The sequence below is a fragment of the Callospermophilus lateralis genome, chromosome 15 (genome assembly GCF_048772815.1).
Source record: "Callospermophilus lateralis isolate mCalLat2 chromosome 15, mCalLat2.hap1, whole genome shotgun sequence".
Taxonomy (NCBI): Eukaryota; Metazoa; Chordata; class Mammalia; order Rodentia; family Sciuridae; genus Callospermophilus; species Callospermophilus lateralis.
In genome coordinates this window covers 44,451,888-44,474,232 of record NC_135319.1, presented here as the reverse complement: position 1 = coordinate 44,474,232, position 22,345 = coordinate 44,451,888, and the positions used below count along the sequence as shown (strand labels likewise).

Below are 22,345 nucleotides of genomic sequence, written 5' to 3'. Positions count from 1 at the left end.
GGCCTCACATGTGCTAGGTGAGCACTGTACCCCAGCCCTCCATTGTCTTTTTTTTTTTTTTTTTTTTTTAAAGAGGGAGAGAGAGAGAGAGAGAGAGAGAGAGAGAGAGAGAATTTTTTTAATATTTATTTTTTAGTTATCAGCGGACATAACATCTTTGTTTGTATGTGGTGCTGTGGATCGAACCCAGGCCGCACGCATGCCAGGCGCTCGCCACCGCTTGAGCCACATCCCCAGCCCTCCATTGTCTTTTTGATCAAAAGAAATTCAGTGGACATTTGAACTTTAATTGCTAACATTGGCAGCACAGTCTAAAGTTTAAATAGCTATATATTCTAAAACCCACTTCTTTTATTTATTTGTTTTGTTTTTGTTTCTTTTTGTTGTTTTTATTTCTTTATTTATCACTTCTTAACACTAATTTCTGTGAACTTGAGTTTGCTCCATTGCAAATGGAAATGATGTTTGTTTCATAGGGGTCTTGTGAAGATTAAGTTTATTTTGTGTATTCCAAGTGTCTGGGATGTAGAAGTTCTCATGTTTTTGTTAATAATAACTACAACAGAAATGATACCTTAAGTAATATTATTTTCCCAATTTCAAAATGTTTAGCAACAGTTGTTTTTTTCCTACTGGTAATTGGGGCCTTATGAGCACTTAGGCAAGTGCTCTAACCCTGAGCTTTATCTACTGAGCTACATCCCCAGCCCCTGGATCTTTTTTTTACTTTTAAGAAATAAACGCTAGTAGTTTGCTGGCCTACTACTAGGAGAATTGAGTCAGTACTCTGCAATGTGGCATATGAAGAGCTCAGAATGTGTTTGATGAATAAATAAATAGATAAAATTTTTCATCTGCTTTAAAAATCCAAATAAGAGGTCTGGGGTTGTGGCTCAGCAGCAGAGTGCTTGCCTAGCATGTTCGAGGCCCTGAGATCGATCCTCAGCACCATATAAAATAAATAAATAAAATAAAGATATTGTGTCCATCTACAACTAAAAAAATATTTTAAAAAAAATTCGAATAAGGATACAGTCCAAGAGATTAAGTCTGTACTCTGTAACCTTTATCACTCTTTGGTATTTAGAGAACTTATTGAATATATCTAGGAAATTCGGTCTGTACATTATGCCACATATCTACCATAAGTATCTAATATGTACTGGGGCACTGGAGGGGGAGATGAAAAATAAATTTCATTTTCAGGGAACTTACAGTCCAGTGGAGGAAACAAACAGGTGAATGAATAATTAAATTTAAGCCAGTTAAAATTTTTTAAAAATTGTTTCAATTTCACTAGTATGTTTCTGGTATTCAGTAGTCACGTATGGCTACAGGCTGCTTCATTGAACAGCATAGATATAATTTCTGTCATTGCAGCATATTCTATTTGACAGCTGTTGTAGAACGTTATAAATGAATTTGCATTTTATAGTTCAATAGTAAGTTTGTATTTCAGTCATATTCCTTACTTTTTGAAATGAAATTCATTTTTTACATTTGGAAATCATATTTTAAAAAATTATCCAATTAGGTGGGGCATGGTGATCTATGCCTGTAGTCTAGCACTTAGGAGGCTGAGATAGGAATATTCCTTGAGCCTAGGAGTTTGAGGCCTATTGGCAACAAAGTAAGATGCCCCATCTCTAAAACCAAACAAATTATCAGGTGGATTCTATTGTAATGCATTTCAAATAAGAGGTCTTGTTAATTTTCTCAGGTCTTCAACTATTTCCTGTGTGAAATTATTTAAAAAGCAGATAAAAATCTGTGACACTAATGCACACCTGTAGTCCCAACTACTCAGGAGGCTGAGTCAGGAGGATCACAGAATTTGAGGCCAGCTGGGTAATTTAGCAAGACTCTTTCTTAAAGTGAAAAGTAAAATAAAATAAATGAGTGGAGTGTAGTTTAGCATCCAGAGTCCTTGGTTCTATACTCCATACTGTCAAAAAACAAACAATCAAAAAAAAAAAAAAAAAAAAAACCCAAAAAACAAAAACAGTAACAAAACTAACCAGATGAAAACAGTGATTTTCTAGATTTTTGACATCATACAAAAAGAGTGATGCCTGAGAGTTGGCAAACAAACAAGATGAGGTCTGTGATTGCTCTGGCTTGCTGCCTGGAAGAGTGTGTCAGCTGTAGAGGAGGAAGAGAGAACCCAGGCAAAGCATAGTGGTTTCCCCTAATTGAGGGTGTCTGGTGCCCGTGTAGACTCTGAAAGGTTTTTACCTTCATAGGTAGGGTAAATTAGCTATAAACTAAGTGTTATTCTGGCCTAGTCTGACAAAACGAAAAAGCAGGATCTGGAAGGGTCAAATTGTCTCCAGGTAACTTAATCTTGCCCCAGAAGAAAGCTCAATTATAGTTACAGGAATACAGAAATGTCCAGCATACAAGGTTAAATTCACATTGTCTCGCACCCAATCAGAAATTACTAGGTATACAAAGAAGCAGGAAAATATGACATAATGATGAGAAAAAAAAATAAAAAACAAATAAGAAGTGACAAAGAGGATTAGTAGAGAGGGACATTAAATAGTTTTAGAACATAATAAAATTTACCCCCACACATTAGAATGGCTGTTTTTTTTTTTAGTAGTGTATTATATATGCTCAGGTAACCAGAAGAAAGATTAAAAATGCTAAGCAGAGAAGATATAAAAAGACCCACACTGAATTTATAGAGATGTAAGCTATAATAATATTTGAGATGAAAAATGTATTTGATGGAAATAATGGCAGATTAGATATTAGAGAAGAAAATCTAAACCAAGGCTCATGAAGTATACAAAATAATCTTTTCAGAATTCTAACTAAATTACTTAGACTTTGATGGAACTTTTGGATGTTTCTTCTTCTTCTTCTTCTTTGGTATCAGGGATTGAACCCAGGGGCACTTAACCACTGAGCCACATCCTCAGCCCTTTTTGTATTTTATTAGAGACAGGGTCTTGCTGAGTTGCTCAGAGCTTTGCTAAATTGCTGAAGCTGAACTTGCAATCCTCCTGTCCCTGCCACCATGCCCATCCTATATGTAACTTCTTGTTTGAAGAAAGTAAAAAGAAATAAACAACTTAAACCTGACTATAAAGAAGCAATCAGACAAATCCACTATTTGAGAAAGGATACACTGTAATTGTCCTCTTCTCTGCAGAAGTTAGGGTTATGCTGTTTTTGTACAACATGGTGAATGTATATAATGCCACTTAATTTTATGCTTAAAAGTGGTTAAAATGAGTTGGACATGGTGCTGTATATCTGTAATCCCAGCAATCTGGGAGGCTGAGGCAAGAGAATCACAGATTTGAGGCTAACCTTAGCAATTTAGCAAGACCCTGTCTTTAAGAAAAAAAGGATTGGGGGAGCTGGAGTTGTGACTCTGTGATAGAGCAATTGCCTGGCATGTGTGAAGCACTGGGTTCAATTTTCAGCACCACATATAAATAAATAAAAAAAAGGTCCACTGATAACTAAAAAAATAAAATAAGCTTAAAAAAAAAGGATTGGGGATGTAGCTCAGCACTCTGGGTTCAATCCCCAGTAATTGAATGCATGTGTGCACAGCCACACACAAAAGTAGTTAAAATGGTAATTTTATGTATGTTTTACCATAATTTAGAAAATTCATCTTTTAAATAGTTAATTAATGTAAATGACATTAAGTACATTCATGTTATCATATAACTATCAGTGCCAATAATTTCCAGAACTTTGTCCCAAACTGAAATGCCATACTGATTAAAACACCAACTCCCACCATCCCCTCTCTTCTAACCTCTGACAATCTCCATTATACTTTCTGTCTATATGATTTGAGTACTCTAGGTACTTCACATAAGGGAAACCACACAATATTTCTATTTTTGTTATGCTTATTTCACTTAGCATATGGCTTCAGAATTCATCCATTTTGTAGCATAGGCCAGAATTTCCTTCTTTTTGAAGGCTGAATAATATTTAATACACACACACACACACACACACTGTTTTGCTTATCCATTTGTCCATTAATCAACACTTCAGTTGACTTTACCTTTTTTGGGGTGGGGGCAACCAGGGATTGAACTCAGGGACATTTGACCACTGAGCCACATCCCCAGCCCTATTTTGTATTTTATTTAGAGACAGGGTTAGTGAGTTGCTTAGTGCCTAGCTAAATTGCTATGGCTGGCTTTTTTTTTTTTAAAAAAAAAAGAGAGAGAGAGAGAGAGAGAGAGAATTTTTTAATATTTACTTTTTAGTTTTCTGCGGACTCAACATCTTTGTTTGTATGTGGTGCTGAGGATCAAACCCGGGCCACATGCATGCCAGGTGAGCACGCTACCGCTTGATCCACAACCCCAGCCCAATATAACAGCCTTTTTATTAAATTCTAATTTTACTACCTTGGGAAATTTCTGTCCAGTCATAATAAGATCATAATAAGCTTTTTAGACTAGATTGAATTTTCTTTTTTTTTTCTTTTTTAATAGTTTTTTTGTTATACATGGTCACAATATCTTTATTTTGTTTATTTATTTTTATGTGGTGCTGAGGATCGAACCCAGGGTTTCACACGTGCAAGGTGAGCGCTCTACCACTGAGCCATAACCCCAGCCCGGATTTTCTTTAAAAAAAATATTTTTATTAGTTGTTGATGATGAATTTTTTTATTGATTTTTTAAAAAAATGACAGTGGAATGCATCACAATTCTCATTATACTTACACAGCACAATTTTTCTTATCTCTGGTTGTATATAAAGTATGTTGACACCAATTCGTGTCTTCATACTGTACTTTGGATAATGATATCTATCACATTTCACTATCCTTGCTAACTCCCAGCCCCCTCCCTTTCCCTCTCACCCCTCTGCCCTATCTCTATTTGTATGTGATACCAAGAATCAAACCCAGGGCTTCACACATGCAAGGCAAGCGAGCGCTCTACCATTGAGCCACAACCCCAGCCCCTGGATTTTCTTTTTTAAATAGCATTAAAGTATACATAATGTAAAATTTACTATCTTGACTGCTTAAGTATACAATTCAGTAGCTTTGGATATTCACCATTTTGTGCAACCATCACCACTATCCATTTTTGGAACTTTTTCATCATTCCTAGTAGAACTTCTACCCTTTAAACAATAACTTCTCACTACCCCTCTTCTTAGTTCTTGGTAATAATAATACTTTCTATCTCCACGAATTTGATTATTTTAGGTACCTCATATAAATGGAATCATATAGTTTTGTCCTTTTGTATCTGACTTGACTTAGTATAATGACCTCAGGATTCATCCATGTTGTAGCACTTTCCTTCCTTTTTTAAGGCGGAATAATATTGTTCTGTGTACATGCCTAGAATTTTTAGTACACATGGCGTTGTGAGTGTATTTCCAAAGACCCTCCTGTGGTTTGTTTAGAGTGCTGCAGTACTAATGGTAAACATATCTTACATGAGTTCTGCTGAAGACAGCACATCAGATAACAAAACCAATGATGGTGGTGCAGGATCTTTCGACACAGAAGATAATTTTTTTTTTCAGAAGATTAAATTTTGTTAAGTTCATACTTTGCAGCACTATAGTAAAATTTTTTAAGTATGGCACTGGCACTTTTTTTTTTTAAAGCTTCACATAATGGTTGTGTGCAACTTTTTTGCAAAAACAAACAAAAAAACCATGGCATTGTATCTCAGACAATTATGTGGTGAAATATGGTATTTTTCTTTTTGGCATTGAGATAGGTATGTAATGGTCTCATAGTAGTTTTAGCTTACATTTTGCTAATGGCAAATGATACTGAACATATTTTTATGTAACTATGAATAGACCTTCTGTGAACATTCATTTTTAAGTTTTCATGTGAACATGTTTTTTCATTTTTCTAGGGTAAATACCTAAAATCCAGCTAAAATATCTCAAAGATTGCCAAAGGCTAAGTGGGAAGTAGATTTATAGAATTTCTGGAATCCTAAACACATAGAAAGTTACAGCCACTCACAGGCTCTTTTCAATGGCGCTCAATGAGGAACTCACCAGTGAGTTTGAGGAATCATTCCACTATGCATAAGCATACCAAAACATAATGTTGCACACCATAAATACATACAATTTTAAAAAAGATTGAGGGAAGAGAAGGAGACAAAGAAAGCTATTTTATAAGCCCATTACAGGGGAGCATCCACTACAATGGGAAAAACAATAAGCTCTTTTCAGATCTTTCCCCTAAATAACAAAAACCTTAAGCCACTGGGGAAAGATAGAAAACTTTTGTCACCTCAGAGAAAGAAGAAGATTCTTTGAGTTAGAAGACAAAAGAAAAATAAATCCTTTACCCCTGAGGGAGAGGCAGAAGCCCAGATCATCAGAAGTCTACATTCCAAGGAAAGGGAGGGCCACTGAGAAGGCCCCATTCACCAGACTCAGTGATATAATATCCCTGCTAAAAACTGATGCTACAGGACAACACAGAACCCATCCCACCTCCTTACTACAGGCTACCATGTGCCAAGTAATAAGTACTCAGAGGAAAAATGGCATATTATGTACAGAGAAATGATGGGATTCAAGACATGTCACCCCAAAATATGACTGTAGGAGACCAGAATGTCACTTCAAAATATGCCCTTCTATCATAAGGATTATTTTGAGAAACTAAAGATATATGAGAGGCTTTGAAAATTTAGTAAACCTTTAGTAAGAAATTTACATTTATAGGATACACCAAGAAAAAAGAGATGATAATTAATTCATTAGAGACTTATCAGTGGAAAAAGCATCTATTTTAAAATGCGTTTAAATTTATCCTTGTGTTTTTCCGGGCCATTCCCTGCCTACTACCACCTTTTTTTTCCCCCAGGTGCTGGGGATTGAACCCGGGGCCTCAGCCCTGGCCATCTCATCTTGACTGGTTATCTCCCCAAAATTTCTTTCTTTGTTCTCCTGAAATCTAAGACAAACCTTTTGAGATTTGCCCTAGAAATTTACTAATCTCTGGGTTATTTACCATGTATACAGTGTTATACATGTTTTAAAACTTTATTTTTCTTTTGTTCCATCCAAGAACTCATGAAAGGTAGAGGAGAAAATTATTTTCCTCCCCTACAGGAACAAAAATAAAAATCACAGCAAAATTCTAAGAAGTGATGCAAATCAATTTGTTGCTCTTTCTTTATTCCTGATTTTTCAGGTTTTTCTCCTATGTGGTTATTCTTCCATATGAAGAACCTTAAGCATTTTTCATTTTTCTTAATTTTTTTTTTAAAGGACAGATCTCTGGACAAAGAATTCTCCTAGAATATCATACTTTGACGATGAAGATATTGTATAATTCCTAGGAAGTTTTTTTTCTCCCCTTTCTCTCTTTAGTAGTCAGTTGACCTAGTTAGGTTCAAGCTGCAAATTCTGACCTACCTTTTATAGACTGTAGATTCAGTGTCAGTTGTTTTTTAATCTCAATTTAATTGCTTATTAGGAGAATCATATGATCCTATTTACACTTATTAACAGCTTTACTGAGACAGAATTCACCTAAAGAACTTTAGAAACTTTTCATAGATTCACAGAGGCATGTAACCATCACCAGAATCAATTTTAGAACATTTTCATTACCTCAAAAAGAACCCTAGAACTCATTAGCACTTACCACTCGTTTTCTATTAACTTTCCACCTGCTTACCCTATGCAACCATTAATCCACTTTCTGACCATAGATCTGCCTATTCTCTACATGTCTGATTTGTATTTTAAAAAGATTACTCTGGCTAATATAGAGAATTAAAACAAGGAGACCACTTAGGAAGCAATTGGAAAAATCTAAGCTTAATAGGATTGTGGTATGGACTTCATTGTTAAAGTGGAAATAGAAATTTTCTGGATTGACATGCCATTGTGAAACAGACCCCAAAGTGCTTCCTGATAGATTCTGCTTGAGAGTTTAGGAAGGAAAAAATCAACTCACTCCCAATTTTGGGCTTGAGTAACTCGATTGTGTTATGATTTAATGAGATGCATGGAATAGGTATGAATTGATAGAAATCGAAAGTTCTGTTTTGGGCTAAGCTAACTTAGACTGTTGCTGTGTAGGAAGTTAAATATACTGTTTAGATCTATGTGGAAAGCACAAGCTGGAGATAACGTTTTGGGAATTTTTAGCATATAAATGGCATTTAAAACCATAGGCTATTAGGACATTGTCTAGGATGAGAGGGTAAAAAGAGAAGATTATAATTCCTATATTCTAACATTTAGAGGGTATTCAGGAAAGAATACCAGAGAAATAGGTATAAAATCAAGAGAATGTAGTCTCATAGCAAGCATATGTAATCTACAAGAATACATTCTGAGAAATGTGTCACTTGACAATTGTTGTGTGAACGTCAATAGAATATACTTATATAAACTAAGAGCTGTGACTTTATTAAGCATATAGTCTTATGGAAGTGTTACCATAAGTGAATCTCTTTAAAAGCAGAAGAGACCTCTATTCCAACCTTCCAGGCTCTTGACCATGGTGTAGAAAAGAATTTAAGGATGAGTTAGGTTTTAGCAGAGAGAAGAAGAGCTTTATCAGAAAGTTAAAAGCAAAGATATACATTGTCAGAATGTGGACCATCTTAATAGTAAGATGTATCTGCCAGGCCTTAAAATTCTATTAGGGTCCATAACCAGTTAGAATATATATTATTCAAAGGTACTGGACTTTGGAACTGGGAAATATTGAGCAAAACAGTGTTTCCCCTTTAGGAGGGTCTCTTCTGGTATGTAGGCTTTAGCTTACATCAGCATCTCTTATGGTGGGGTGGTTGATCAGATGATAGGGTCTCAGGGTCATAGTTCAGTCAAATGTTGGCTCCTGGCTTAATGAGGTTAATGGTTTCTTTCTATTGAGGTCTTGTTCCTGCTCTGCTTAATTCCTGAAAACTCACAGGGAACTGGAAAGTGACAAATTTGGTTTACTTATGGGTTGTTTAGGGCACTCATACATTTTTGTTCCTTAAGCCACTTTGTCCAACTTTTGAGTTGTTCACAAGCCACCTATTCTACATTCCAACTGGACCATTTCTCCTTTAGAGATTTAGTTTTCTCTCTGTGGCTCTAACTAAATATCTATCTCTAACTAAATATCTATCTCAAATATCTATATCTGGTCAGTCCTTGACCAAATGTTGTTATGCTGTGCATGACTGCATATTGAGGATGAAGGAGTAACCGTCTTTTCAACCTACTTAAGAGCAGATAAGATCAGGACAGAAAACTGACCAGGACCTGGCAAAATGAAAATTACTGGGTTTATAGTAAGAATAAATTCAGTAAATTAATGAGGCTGGAAATCTCACTGGAGCTTGTTAAAGAGAATAGAATACAAGGAGAAACAGCTGTAAAAACTCCATTCTATAAGTTTTGGGGTGAGAGAAGTATAGAAATGGTCCTGTAGCTGTAAGAGGATTTGGGTCAAGTAAGGTACAAGATACTGGAATATGTTTCTATATTAGTAAAGAAGGAAAAGTAAAGATGTAACAGGAGAATTTCCTTTTTATTGTCCCCCTCCTTTAATTCCTTTGGGGTTTGACGTTTGTGGTCCCATTCCCTAAAGGCAATTTTCCTACCACTCAAATTTTTCTTCAAGATATTTTACCAGCTGGTCAAAATAACATGGTGACATATGTTGCTTATATATTACTGAAGGGAAGAAAAAGTAACAACTTTTTCTTACTCATTGTAAGGTTTGTGATTATAGCCCCTATAACAAAGGATAGACAAATAAAAAGAGAAGCATATGCATTTCGTATTGTAAAATTTACATGACACAGGAGCCTTTAGAAATTATGACACCCCCCCCCAAAAAAAAAAACACAAGGAAATATGTGTATTTTTATATTTGGTTTGATGACGAGTTGTCAGTAATGCACAATTATAATTGGACAAAGGTGATATGATTTAATTATAATGAATTGTGGGGGACTTAACAAAGCCTGTTTGAGAGTTTTCTTGGCATCCCGGTCTTCTGCTCATTTCTTCAAGGTGTATGGAGGAATCCTCTGGAAAGAGGGACTTGTGCAAGCTAGGCAAGTGCTTTACCACTGAGCTGTACCTAAACCCTCTTTTGGCCTGCTTCAGGGGAGGTGAGTAGGAACACATCAAAAAGGGAACACCTGTTCTTTCCTCAAATGCCAGCATACCACATATTGGGGTAGAATTCTGATTTGCATCAGAAGACATGAAGAAAATTTAAATCTGCCATAATATGATTTTGAGTTTAATCATAGGAGAAATTATCCTTAAGGAACACTAATAGATGGTAGGCATGTAAAACGTTACCATGGTTCTGAGAGTCAGAAAAGTGTTATTCCTCCAGCTTCTCTTCTACTATACCTTATCCCCCAATTCTTTCTAACCTGTTTGTCCCAATTCCATGTGGGTAACTCCATTAATATTTTTTTAAATAGTGATAAAAATACATACAAAGTTTACATGTAAACCATTTTTAAAAGAATAGTTCAGTGTTATTAAATACATTTGTAATGTGCAAGCATTACCATCATCCGTCTCCACAACTTATTTGTTTATTTTTGTGGTACTGGGAATTGAATCCAGGGCCTAAACAAGGCAAGCACTTTATTGCCGCAGTCTGGCTGGGCACAATTCAGGAGCCACTTGTCAAAAGAAACTAACTTTATTTTTAGAACCACACACACCAAACAAAACAGCTCCTCAGGAAAAACCCTCAGAACCCAACTGCAACCACCGGCTTCCCACAAGCCACTCTCCCTACCACCAGCCTCTCCACCTCCCACAATCCTCCTGCTCTTGAGGCCGATTGGCTGGGTTGCGTGGGCGGAGCCAAAAAAGTCCCCCAATGAGCAGCTCCGTGGCCTGAAAGGGCAGGGAAACAGCCCAATGAGCATCACCACAGAGGAGCCAATCAGCTAGATGTTGCTGGGGCCGCTGTGAGCCAATCATCAGCTGGTAGTCTGAAAGGGTGGGGAAACAGCTCAATGAGCATCTCCAATGAGTATCACCGCAGAGGAGCCAATCAGCTAGATGTTGCTAGGGCTGCTGTGAGCCAATCATCAGCTGGCAGTCTGAAAGTTTGCTGGGGCCCCTTCGGCTGTGGCTCTCAACACTTTACTACTGAGTTACATCCCCAGCCTTTTATTTTTGAGGCAGAGTGATGCTTAATTGTACAAACTGACCTTGAACTTGTGGTTCTCTTGCTTCAGCCTCCTGAGTACCTGGGACTACAGGATTATGCTTCCCTGCCTAGCTATAATAGGTTTTTTGTTTCTGGTGAAACCGAACCTTTGTACTCATTATAAAATAATATCTCATTCCCATCTCCCCAACCACCTGGAAACCACTATTTTACTTCTTCTCTCTATAATTCTGACTTCTTTGAGTACCTCACATGAGTGGAATCATATAGTGTTGGGTTTTTGTGGCTGCTTTAGTTTATTTAATGACATCAAGATTCATTAACACCTCAGAATTTCCTTTCTCTTTAAGACCACTTTATATTTCGTTGTGTGTATATATAACATTTGCTTATCCATCCATCCATCAATGGGTACTTGGGTTGCTTCCATGTTGTAGCTGAACAGTGCTGTTATGAACATAGATGTATAGAGACTTTGCTTTCAATTCCTCTGAATAAATCCCCAGAGGTAGAATTGCTGGGTTATATGGCAGTTCTGTTTTTAACTTTGTGAGTAACTGCCACATTTTTTTTTTTTCCACAGAGATATGCTATTTTACATTTTCTACCAACAGTGTGGAAAGGTTCCATTTTCTCTATTTCCCCATAACACTTGTTGTTTTCTTAATATTAGCCAACCTAATGTATGTGGGGTGGTGTCTTTATGCAGTTTTGATTTGCATCTCACAAATGATTAGTAATGTGAGCATTTAAAAAAATTTTTTTTGGTTGTCAATGGATCTTTATTTTATTTATTTATATGCGATGTTGAGAATTGAACCCAGAGCCTCACACATGCTTGGCAAACACTCTACCACTGAGCCACAACCCCTCCCCCATGAACATTTTTTAATGTGCTTATTGGCCATTTGTGTACTTTATAGAAATAACCATATAAGTCTTTTGTCTATTTTTTAATATGGTTGTTTTTATTATTGTTAATTTTTATGAGTTCATTATATATTCTGCACATTAATTCCTTATCAGATACAGGATTTGCAAATATTTTATCCCATTCTGTGGTTTTGTTTTTAGTCTATTAATAATGTCTTTTGATGCACAAAGTTTTTAAATTTTCGTAAGTCCAATTTGTCTATATTTTATTTTCTATGTCTTTGGTGTCATATCCTAGGAATTATTGCCAAATCCAATGTCATAAAGCTTTTGCCCTCTGTTTTCTTCTAAGAGTTTTATGATTTTAGGTCTTATATTTAGGTTTTTGATCATTTTGAGTTCATTTTTTTATAATGTTAGGTAAGGTTCCAGCTTTGTTTATTTGTGGTGCTGAGGATTAAACCCAGGGCCTTGTGTATCCCAGGTAAGCACTATATCAACTGAGCTATATCCCCACCTCCTCTAGCTTCATTCTTTTGCATATAAATGCGCAGTTTTTCCAGCATCTTTTGTTGAAAAGACAGTCCTTATTAAATGGTCTTGGCATCCTTGTCAGAAATCATAACCATATATATAAGGGCTTGTTTCAGGGCTCTATATTCTTTTCTAAAGAGCTTTATACCAGTGTTCTACTGTTTTGATTACTGTAGCTTTGTAGTTAGTTTTGAAATCAGGAAGTGTTAAGTCCTCTTGCATTATTACTCTTTTTCAAGATTGTTTTCTTTTTCAGTCTCCTGAAATAGGTAATGAATTTTAGGATGGGCTTTTCTATTTCTTCAGAAAATGTCAATGGAGTTGAGGTTACATTGAATGTGTAGATCACCTTGGCTACTATGGTATTTTAACAGTGCTAAGTCTGCAGTTGGTGAGCATGGCATGCATTTCCATTCATTTAAATAGTCTTTAATACTGTTTAGGAATGTTTTGAAGTTTTCGTTGTACAAGTGTTTCATCTCCTAAGTCAGTTCCTAAGTATTTTGCTCTTTTTGGTGCTATCATAAGTGGAATTATTTTTCTAATTTTCTTTTCTGATTGTTTATTGCTATTGTATAAAAATACAATTCATTTTTGCTTTTTGACTTTGTATCCTTCTAGTTTGCTGAGTTTATTAGTTCAAATAGTGGTCTGAGTGTATGTTTTTCTAATAATTAACCTAAGGTGGAATGATTTAATCATATGTTAGTTTTTTGTTTAAAATTTTGAGGAGTTAAGTTTTGAGCCAAAGTATTTCCATTATTGTACATTTTACTTTCCTATTAGCAGTGTATGAGAGTCCCAGTTGCTCCAAATCCTTGTCAGTATTTTGCCCCTGAAGTGATATGCATTGACATCTCATTTTGGTTTTAATTTGCAGTTCACTGAGCCTCTTTCCATGTGCTATAGTTATTTGATATCCACTTATCTTTTATAAAGTCAAATGTCTGTTGAAGCCATTGTCTACTTTTATCACTTTTTTTTTTTTTTTGAGATGGAATATTGCTCTGTTGCCCAATCTGGTCTCAAACTCCTGGGCTCAAGTGACCCTTCTGCCTCAGCTTCCCAGGTAGTGTGCCACTACACTTGGCTTTACCTTTGTCCATTTTAAAAAATGGGATTGTGTATCTTAAATTGAAAAGGTTCTTTGTATATTCTGCTAAAAGTCCTATGTCAGATATGTATTTTGCCAATATTTTCTCCTTGTAGTAGGCATTAAAATTTCATAACAATTTATTTTTTAAGTATTTATTTTTTAGTTGTAGTTGTCAATGCCTTTATTTCATTTATTTATTTTTATGTGGTACTGAGGATCAAATCCAGGGCCTTGCACGTGGTAGGCGAGCGTTCTTTCACTGAGCCACAACCTTGTCCCCTCATAACAATCTCTTTTAAGAGGAAAAGATTTGCCAGGCAAGGTGGCACCTGCCCTAATCTCAGCTACTTGAGAGGCTGAGGCAAGAGGATCACAAATTCAAGGCCAGCCTGGCAATTTAGTGAGACCTTGTCAAAAAATAAAAAGTATGAGGGGCCGGGGATGTAACTCAGTAGTAGAGCACCCTTGGGCTCAATCCTCAGGACCTAAGAAGGGAGAAAAAAGAGGAAACATTTTTATTTTATTTTTTTAGATTCTCCATTTTTCCCTTTTGAAAATACAGACCAGGCACAGGGCCTGGGCTGAGGTGTATGTGGTCTAGGCCTCTTCTTTCTATACAGTCAGTGTAAGAACACAGCCTGTGTGTGGTAAGTCCAAAAGATTTAAATTTTGATGTAATCCAAATGTCAATTTTTTTCTCTTACAGTAATTCTTTTTTTTTCTTCTTTCATTTGTTCTTGTGTTATATTCAATAACTATCTGACTAATGGGAGTTTACTAAGTTTTTCTTCTGGAAACTTTAAAACTTTAGGTTTTACGTTTAGGTCTGTGTTCCACTTTAAGTAAATTTTTATATGTAGTGCGTTGTCAGGGTCAAGATTCATTATTTGCACATGACTATCCAATTGCTCTTGCCTGTGTTGAGTGGATTAAGTGTACAACTTTGAGGTCTTTTTTTAGCATCTATGGAGATAATCATGATTCTTTTCTTAGACCTATTAATGTGGTATATGTTATTAACAATATTCTTAGTTTTTTAATTTTTATTTTTAGTTTTACACAATACCTTTATTTTGTTTATTTATTTATTTTTATGTGGTGTGAGGATCGAACCCAGGGCCTTGCACATGCTAGGCGAGTGCTCTACCACTGAGCCACAACCCAGCCCAACAATATTCTTAATTTTGAAGAAACAATACATTTGGAAAAAATCCCACTGTGTTAGTTTATTAATTTTAAAATCTTGTTGTTAGATTCTGTTGGCAGATTTTTTATTTCATATCTTTGCATTAATATTCATAACTGACTTTGTTATATAATTCTTCTTTTTCTACTGTATTTTTCAGGGAATGATGTCAATATTATATTTGCTTTATAGAAGGAATTAGGAAGTCTTGTTTCATTTCAAGTGCTTTTAGTCATTTTTCATCTTTAAAGATTTGTTTGAATTGATGTGTGAAACCATAAGGGCTTTGTCCTTTTTTTTTTTTTTTTTTCCATCTTTCATACATTTGATTCATGTGAGTTATGCTTTTCCATTTTTACCCCAAATGCAAATTGCAGAATCACATCAGTTATACATTCATAATGTTTACATAATGCCATATTAGTGACTGTTGTATTCTGCTGTCTTTCCTATCCCCTACTATCCCCCCTCCTCTCCCCTCCCATCTTCCCTCTCTACCTCATCTGTTGTTGTTCCGTTCTCTCCCTCCCCCCCCTTTCCCCTCACAACCTCATATATGTGATTTCGTATAACGATGTGGTTTTCCTTCCATTTCCATGCAATTTCCCTTCCCTCTCCCTTTCCCTCCCTTCATTCGTCTCAGTTTAATGTTAATCTTTTCCTCATGCTCTTTCCCCCTGTTCAGTTCTTAGTTGCTCTCCTTAAATCAAAGAAGACATTTGGCATTTGTTTTTTAAGGATTGGCTAGCTTCACTTAGCATAATCTGCTCTAATCCCATCCATTTCCCTGCAAATTCCATGATTTTGTCATTTTTTAGTGCTGCATAATACTCCATTGTGTATAGATGCCACATTTTTTTTATCCATTCATCTATTGAAGGGCATCTAGGTTGGTTCCACAGTCTAGCTATTGTGAATTGTGCAGCTATGATCATTGATGTGGCAGTATCCCTATAGTATGCTCTTTTAAGGTCCTCAGGGAATAGTCCGAGGAGGGCGATAGCTGGTTCAAATGGTGGTTCCATTCCCAGCTTTCCCAAGAATCTCCATACTGCTTTCCATACTGGCCGCACCAATTTGCAGTCCCACCAGCAATGTACAAGTGTACCCTTTTCCCCACAACCTCGCCAGCACTTGTTGTTGTTTGACTTCCTAATGGCTGCCAGTCTTACTGGAGTGAGATGGTATCTTAGGGTGGTTTTGATTTGCATTTCTCTGACTGCTAGAGATGGTGAGCATTTTTTCATGTACTTATTAATTGATTGTATGTCCTCTTCTGAGAAGTGTCTGTTCAGGTCCTTGGCCCATTTGTTGATTGGGTTATTTGTTATCTTATTGTTTAATTTTTTGAGTTCTATATTCTGGAAATTAGGGCTCTATCTGAAGTGTGGGGAGTAAAGATTTGTTCCCAGGATGTAGGCTCCCTATTTACTTCTCTTATTGTTTCTCTTGCTGAGAAAAAACTTTTTAGTTTAAGTAAGTCCCATTTGTTTATTCTTGTTATTAACTCTTGGGCTATAGGCGTCCTATTAAGGAATTTGGAGCCTGACCCCACAATATGTAGATCGGAGCCAACTTTTTCTTCTATCAGGTGCAGGGTCTCTAATTTGATATCAAGCTCCTTGACCCATTTTGAGTTAACTTTTGTGCATGGTGAGAGAAAGGGATTCAGTTTCATTTTGTTGCATATGGATTTCCAATTTTCCCAGCACCATTTGTTGAAGATGCTATCCTTCCTCCATTGCATGATTTTAGCCCCTTTATCAAATATAAGAAAGTTTTAATTTTGTGGATTGGTTTCTGTGTCCTCTATTCTGTACCATTGATCCACCTGCCTGTTTTGGTACCAGTACCACGCTGTTTTTGTTACTATTGCTCTGTAATACAGTTTGAACTCTGGTATCGCTATACCTCCAGATTCACACTTCCTGCTTAGAATTGTTTTTGCTATTCTGGGTCTTTTGTTATTCCATATGAATTTCATGATTGCTTTATCTATTTCTACAAGAAATGCCGTTGGGATTTTGATTGGCATCGCATTAAACCTGTAGAGAACTTTGGGTAATATCGCCATTTTGATAATGTTAGTTCTGCCTATCCTGAACAGGGTACATTTTTCCATCTTCTAAGATCTTCTTCTATCTCTCTCTTTAGGGTTCTATAGTTTTCATTGTATAAATCTTTCACCTCTTTTGTTAGGTTGATTCCCAAGTATTTTATTTTTTTTGAGGATATTGTGAATGGAGTGGTTTTCCTCATTTCCATTTCAGAAGTTTTGTTGCTGATATACAGGAATGCCTTTGATTTATGCGTGTTGATTTTATATCCTGCCACTTTGCTGAATTCATTTATTAACTCTAGCAGTTTCTTTGTAGACCCTTTTGGGTCTGTTAAGTATATTATCATGTCATCCGCAAATAGTGATAATTTAAGTTCTTCTTTTCCTATCTTAATGCCTTTAATTTCTTTTGTCTGTCTGATTGCTCTGGCTAGTGTTTCAAGAACTAAATTGAGTAGAAGTGGTGAGAGAGGGCATCCCTGTCTAGTGCCAGATTTTAGAGGGAATGCCTTCAGTTTTTCTCCATTTAGAATGATGTTAGCCTGAGGCTTAGCATATATAGCTTTTACAATGTTAAGGTAAGTTCCTGTTATCCCTAGTTTTTCCAGTGTTTTGAACATTTTAAAGGGATGCTGTACTTTGTCAAATGCTTTTTCTGGATCTATTGAGATGATCATATGGTTCTTATCCTTAAGTCTATTGATGTGGTGAATAACATTTATTGATTTCCGTATATTGAACCAGCCTTGCATCCCAGGGATGAATCCTACTTTATCATGGTGTACAATTTTTTTGATGTGCTTTTGCATTCGATTCGCCAGGATTTTATTGAGAATTTTTGCATTTAAGTTCATTAGAGATATTGGTCTATAGTTTTCTTTCTTTGAAGTGTCTTTGTCTGGTTTTGGGATCAGGGTTATGTTGGCCTCATAGAATGAATTTGGAAGAGCTCCTTCTTTTTCTATTTCTTGAAATAGCTTGAAAAGTATTGGTATTAATTCTTCTTTGAAGGTTTTGTAGAACTCTGCTGTATACCCATCCGGTCTCGGGCTTTTCTTAGTTGGTAGTCTTTTGATGGCCTCTTCAATTTCTTCTTTTGTTATTGGTCTGTTTAACTTGTGAGTGTCTTCCTGACTCAATCTGGGCAGATCATATGACTTAAGAAATTTATCGATATCTTCACTATCTTCTATTTTATTGGAATATAGGGTTTCAAAATACTTTTTAATTATCTTCTGTATTTCTGTAGTGTCTGTTGTGATATTGCCTTTTTCATCCCGTATGTTAGTAATTTGCGTTCTCTCTCTTCTTCTCTTCGTTAGCATGGCTAAGGGTCTGTCGATCTTATTTATTTTTTCAAAGAACCAACTTTTTTTCCAATGGTTTTTTTTGTTTCAATTTCGTTGATTTCCACTCTGATTTTAATTATTTCTTGTCTTCTGCTATATTTGCTGTTGTTTTGTTCTTCTTTTTCTAAGGTTTTAAGATGTAGTGTGAGTTCATTTATTTGTTGGTTTTTTCTTTTTTTGAGGAATGAACTCCAAGAAATGAATTTCCCTCTTAAAACTGCTTTCATTGTGTCCCATAGATTCCGGTATGTTGTGTCTGTATTGTCGTTTATCTCTAGGAATTTTTTGATTTCCTCCTTTATATCTTCTGTAACCCATTGATCATTCAGTAACATATTGTTCATTTTCCAGGTGATGCAAGATTTTTCCTTCCTTGTTTTATCATTGATTTCCAGTTTCATTCCATTATGGTCAGATATGGTGCATGGTATTATCTCCACACCTTTATATTTACTGAGAGTCGCCCTATGGCATAATATATGGTCTATCTTTGAGTAGGATCCATGTGCTGCTGAGAAGAATGTGTATCCACTTGATGATGGTTGATATATTCTATATATGTCGGTTAAGTCTAGGTTATTGATTGTGTTATTGAGTTTTATAGTTTCTTTGTTCAGCTTTTATCTAAAGGATCTATCCAATGGCGAGAGTGGTTTGTTGAAGTCCCCCATAATAATTGTGTTGTGGTCTGTTTGACTCTTGAACTTGAGGAGAGTTTGTTTTATGAACGTTGCAGCACCATTGTTTGGTGCATACAAATTGATAATTGTTATGTCTTGATGGTGGATGGTTCCTTTTAACAGTATATAGTGTCCTTCTTTATCCCTTTTGATTACCTTAGGTTTGAAGTTTACTTTATTCGATATGAGAATGGCCACTCCTGCTTGCTTCCGAGGGCCATGTGAGTGGTATGATTTTTCCCAACCTTTCACCTTCAGTCTGTGTATGTCTTTTCCTATCATGTGAGTCTCCTGAAGGCAGCATATTGTTGGATTTGTTTTTTTAATCCAGGTTACTAGCCTATGTCTCTTGATTGGTGAATTTAAGCCATTAACATTTAAGGTTACAATTGAAATATGGTTTGTACTTCCAGTCATGTTTATTTATTTATTTATTTTAGATTGGTTAGTTTTCCCTCTTTGGTTATTATTCTACCCCTTTACTGAGATACCTCCCACTGTTAGTTTTGGGCGCTATTTTTCAATTCCTCTTCTTGTAATATTTTGTTCAACATACTTTGCAGTGCTGGTTTTCTAGCTGCGAATTCTTTTAGCTTTTGTTTATCGTGAAATATTTTAATTTCATTGTAAAATCTGAAGCTTAGTTTTGCTGGATACAGTATTCTTGGTTGGAATCCATTATTTTTCAGTGTTTGAAATACGTTGTTCCAGGATCTTCTCGCTTTCAAAGTCTGTGATTAAAAATCAGTCGTTAACCTAATTGGTTTACCCCTAAATGTAATCTGCCTCCTTTCTCTCTTAGCTTTTAGTATTCTCTCCTTGTCCTGTATGTTAGCTATTTTCATAATTATGTGTCTTGGAGTTGGTCTATTATGGTTTTGGATGTTTGGGGTCCTGTAAGCTTCCAGGATTTGGCAATCCATTCTATCTTTCATCTCTGGGAAGTTTTCTAGTATTATCTCTCTTAGTATGCTATCTATTCCTTTGTACTGATTGTTTGTGCCTTCTTCTATCCCAATGACTCTCAGATTTGGTCTTTTGATGAGGTCCCATATCTCTTGGATAGATTGCTCGTGAGATTTCAGCATCTTTTCTGTGTTGACTATATTCTTTTCAATTTGATAAACTTTGTCTTCATTATCTGATGTTCTGACTTCTACTTGATCTAGTCTGTTTGTAATATTCTCATTAGCGCTTTTAATCTGATTTACGGTTTCTTGCATTTCTATGATTGCAGCTTGATTTTTTTTTAACACCTCTATCTCCTGATAAAGCTCATTCTTTGCAGATTGAATGTGTGTGGTTAGTTCCTCTTCAAAATATACTTTCAATGCTTGGATTTGCTGTCTCATGTCTTCTCTAATATTCCGTTCCATCTGAATTAGGTATGCCTTGATTTCTTTCCCTGTCCATGTTTCTGATTCTTCTAGGTCCTCTTGTATATTTAGGTTGTCCTCTATTGTTTGTAACCCTTTTTTCCCTTGTTTTTTCATATTGTTCACGTTGCTTTCCAGCTCTGTTTGACTGCTTAGTAACTGCTTTCTCCTATACATTTGTTTTGGCTTTGTATATCTCTGTTGTCTCTCTTTTGTGGTGGGAGATTATGCCTAGAAATGTTGGGCTTTGTTGTACTTTAAAGCTGATTCATTCAATTCATATAAGGCTTCTAGGTTCTGTATGCATATAATGTTTTGCTGTTTGTTCTTAGGACTATATGTTTAGGTTGGGTGCTCTGGTGGTACGATGGTTAGTATGTCTTGGCTACTTTAGAAGATTGCTCCACTGAAGGTGGATACTACCAGGCAATTGGATCAGGGTGTTGGTAGTAGCTAGGTATTTACGAGTCTTATAGACAGCCTCGAGACATTCACCTATTTGCATTTAGACAATTACACGCAATGGAAGATGTAATGCTTGGGATGAGAGTTGGGGGTTAGGGGAATGAGGGTGCTGTTAAAAAAAGAAAAAGGGATAGAGGGAGAGATAGATTAGAGGGGAATGAAAAGAACAATAAAACTTGAAATGGGATAGAAAGAGAGAAGGAAAAGGGGAGAAAGGAACAGGGAGAGAAGAAGGAGAGAATAAAATATCGACAACAGCAACAAAACAAAACAAAACAAAATAAAGTCTTAGAGATCCACCTTCCTCTCTTCCAGTAGGCGGTGCTATGCCCTCCAAGCGGAGCGTCTGCTCTCTACCTGCCGAGAGCTATCTCTGTAGGGCGTCTCCTGGGGGTCTCTCAGACTTGTCAGTCCAGAGCCATTTCACTTCTCCAGCTCTTAACCCCCTTCCTCCTGTCAGTCTACCAGCCAAGTCCTGTTCCCCAGAAGTGACTCCCCCAAGGTCTAGTTACACTTGCAGCCCCACCTCGTGTCCCTTTTAAGCCCCAGTGCTGTGGTAAACTGGTGGCTAAGACCTCGGGATTTGACGCTGGTGATATGTGGGGCTGGGGGTCTGGGATCCCCTCTGCTTCCCTACGGACACGACCCCTGAGAAGTCAATAAAGTTTTCTGGCTGCTTGTATCAGTATGGGGAGTCAGGCACCTGCTAAAGTGGATTCTGCTGGGAAGGAATTCCGCTGGCCGAATTCCGATGACGTCACCTCTCTGCTATGGCGGGCCCCAGGCTCCTTGCCAGAGTGTCCGAGGGGAGGGGTGGGACTGTTCCGGCCAGGTTCGCCTCAGCTTCTGGCTTGTGGAGGTTTGGCTAAAGACTTCTTCCTGCCAAGCTGTGTCTCGGTGTCTAGCAGGACCCAGTCACTTTGGCTGCAGGCGGGTGGACGGATCTGCAGCTGTGCCCGCGGTGCGCGGATTGTGGCTGTTGGATTTGGAATTCCGCGTTTCTGGCAGGGTCCCGCTCGTCCGGGTCACACAGACGTTTCAAAAAAATCCTAGTAGCTCCCGGGCGGTCTCTCTTCAGTGAAATTTTGCTAGGAGAATCTCCGTTGGTAGAATCCAAGAGTTATCCTTGCGACTTTATGATCCCATCACTGGGAGTGGATTAAATGCGCAGCCTCTCTGCCGGCCGCCATGTTGGATCCCCCCTTTTTTTCTTTTTTTATTAAGTTTTTATATATGACAGTGGAATGCATTGCTATTCATATTACACATATAGAGCACACTTTTTCATATCTCTTGTTGTATACAAAGTATATTCACACCAATTCATGTCCTCATACATGTACTTTGGATAATAATGATCATCACATTCCATCATCATTTCTAACCCCCTGCCCACTCCCTTTCCTTCCCACCCCTCTGCCCTATCTAGAGTTTGTCTATTCCTCCCATGCTCCCTCTCTCTACTCCACTATGAATCAGCCTCCTTATATCAGAGAAAAACATTTGGCATTTGTTTTTTTGGGATTGGTTAACTTCACTTAGCATTATTTTCTCCAACTCCATCCATTTATCTGTAAATGCCAT

The 22,345-nt window shown here is 36.8% G+C and overlaps 1 protein-coding gene and 1 non-coding gene across 3 annotated transcripts in view; one reads left to right on the top strand and one right to left on the bottom strand.

The window, feature by feature from the left end:
* Micu1 (mitochondrial calcium uptake 1) overlaps nucleotides 1-22,345 on the top strand; it is a 197,754-nt gene that overhangs the window by 5,731 nt on the left and 169,678 nt on the right. The window lies entirely within an intron of this gene.
* On the bottom strand, nucleotides 14,184-14,309 carry LOC143381670 (small nucleolar RNA SNORA51). Its single transcript, XR_013088844.1, has one exon. It is a non-coding gene; the product is annotated as a small nucleolar RNA SNORA51 (small nucleolar RNA).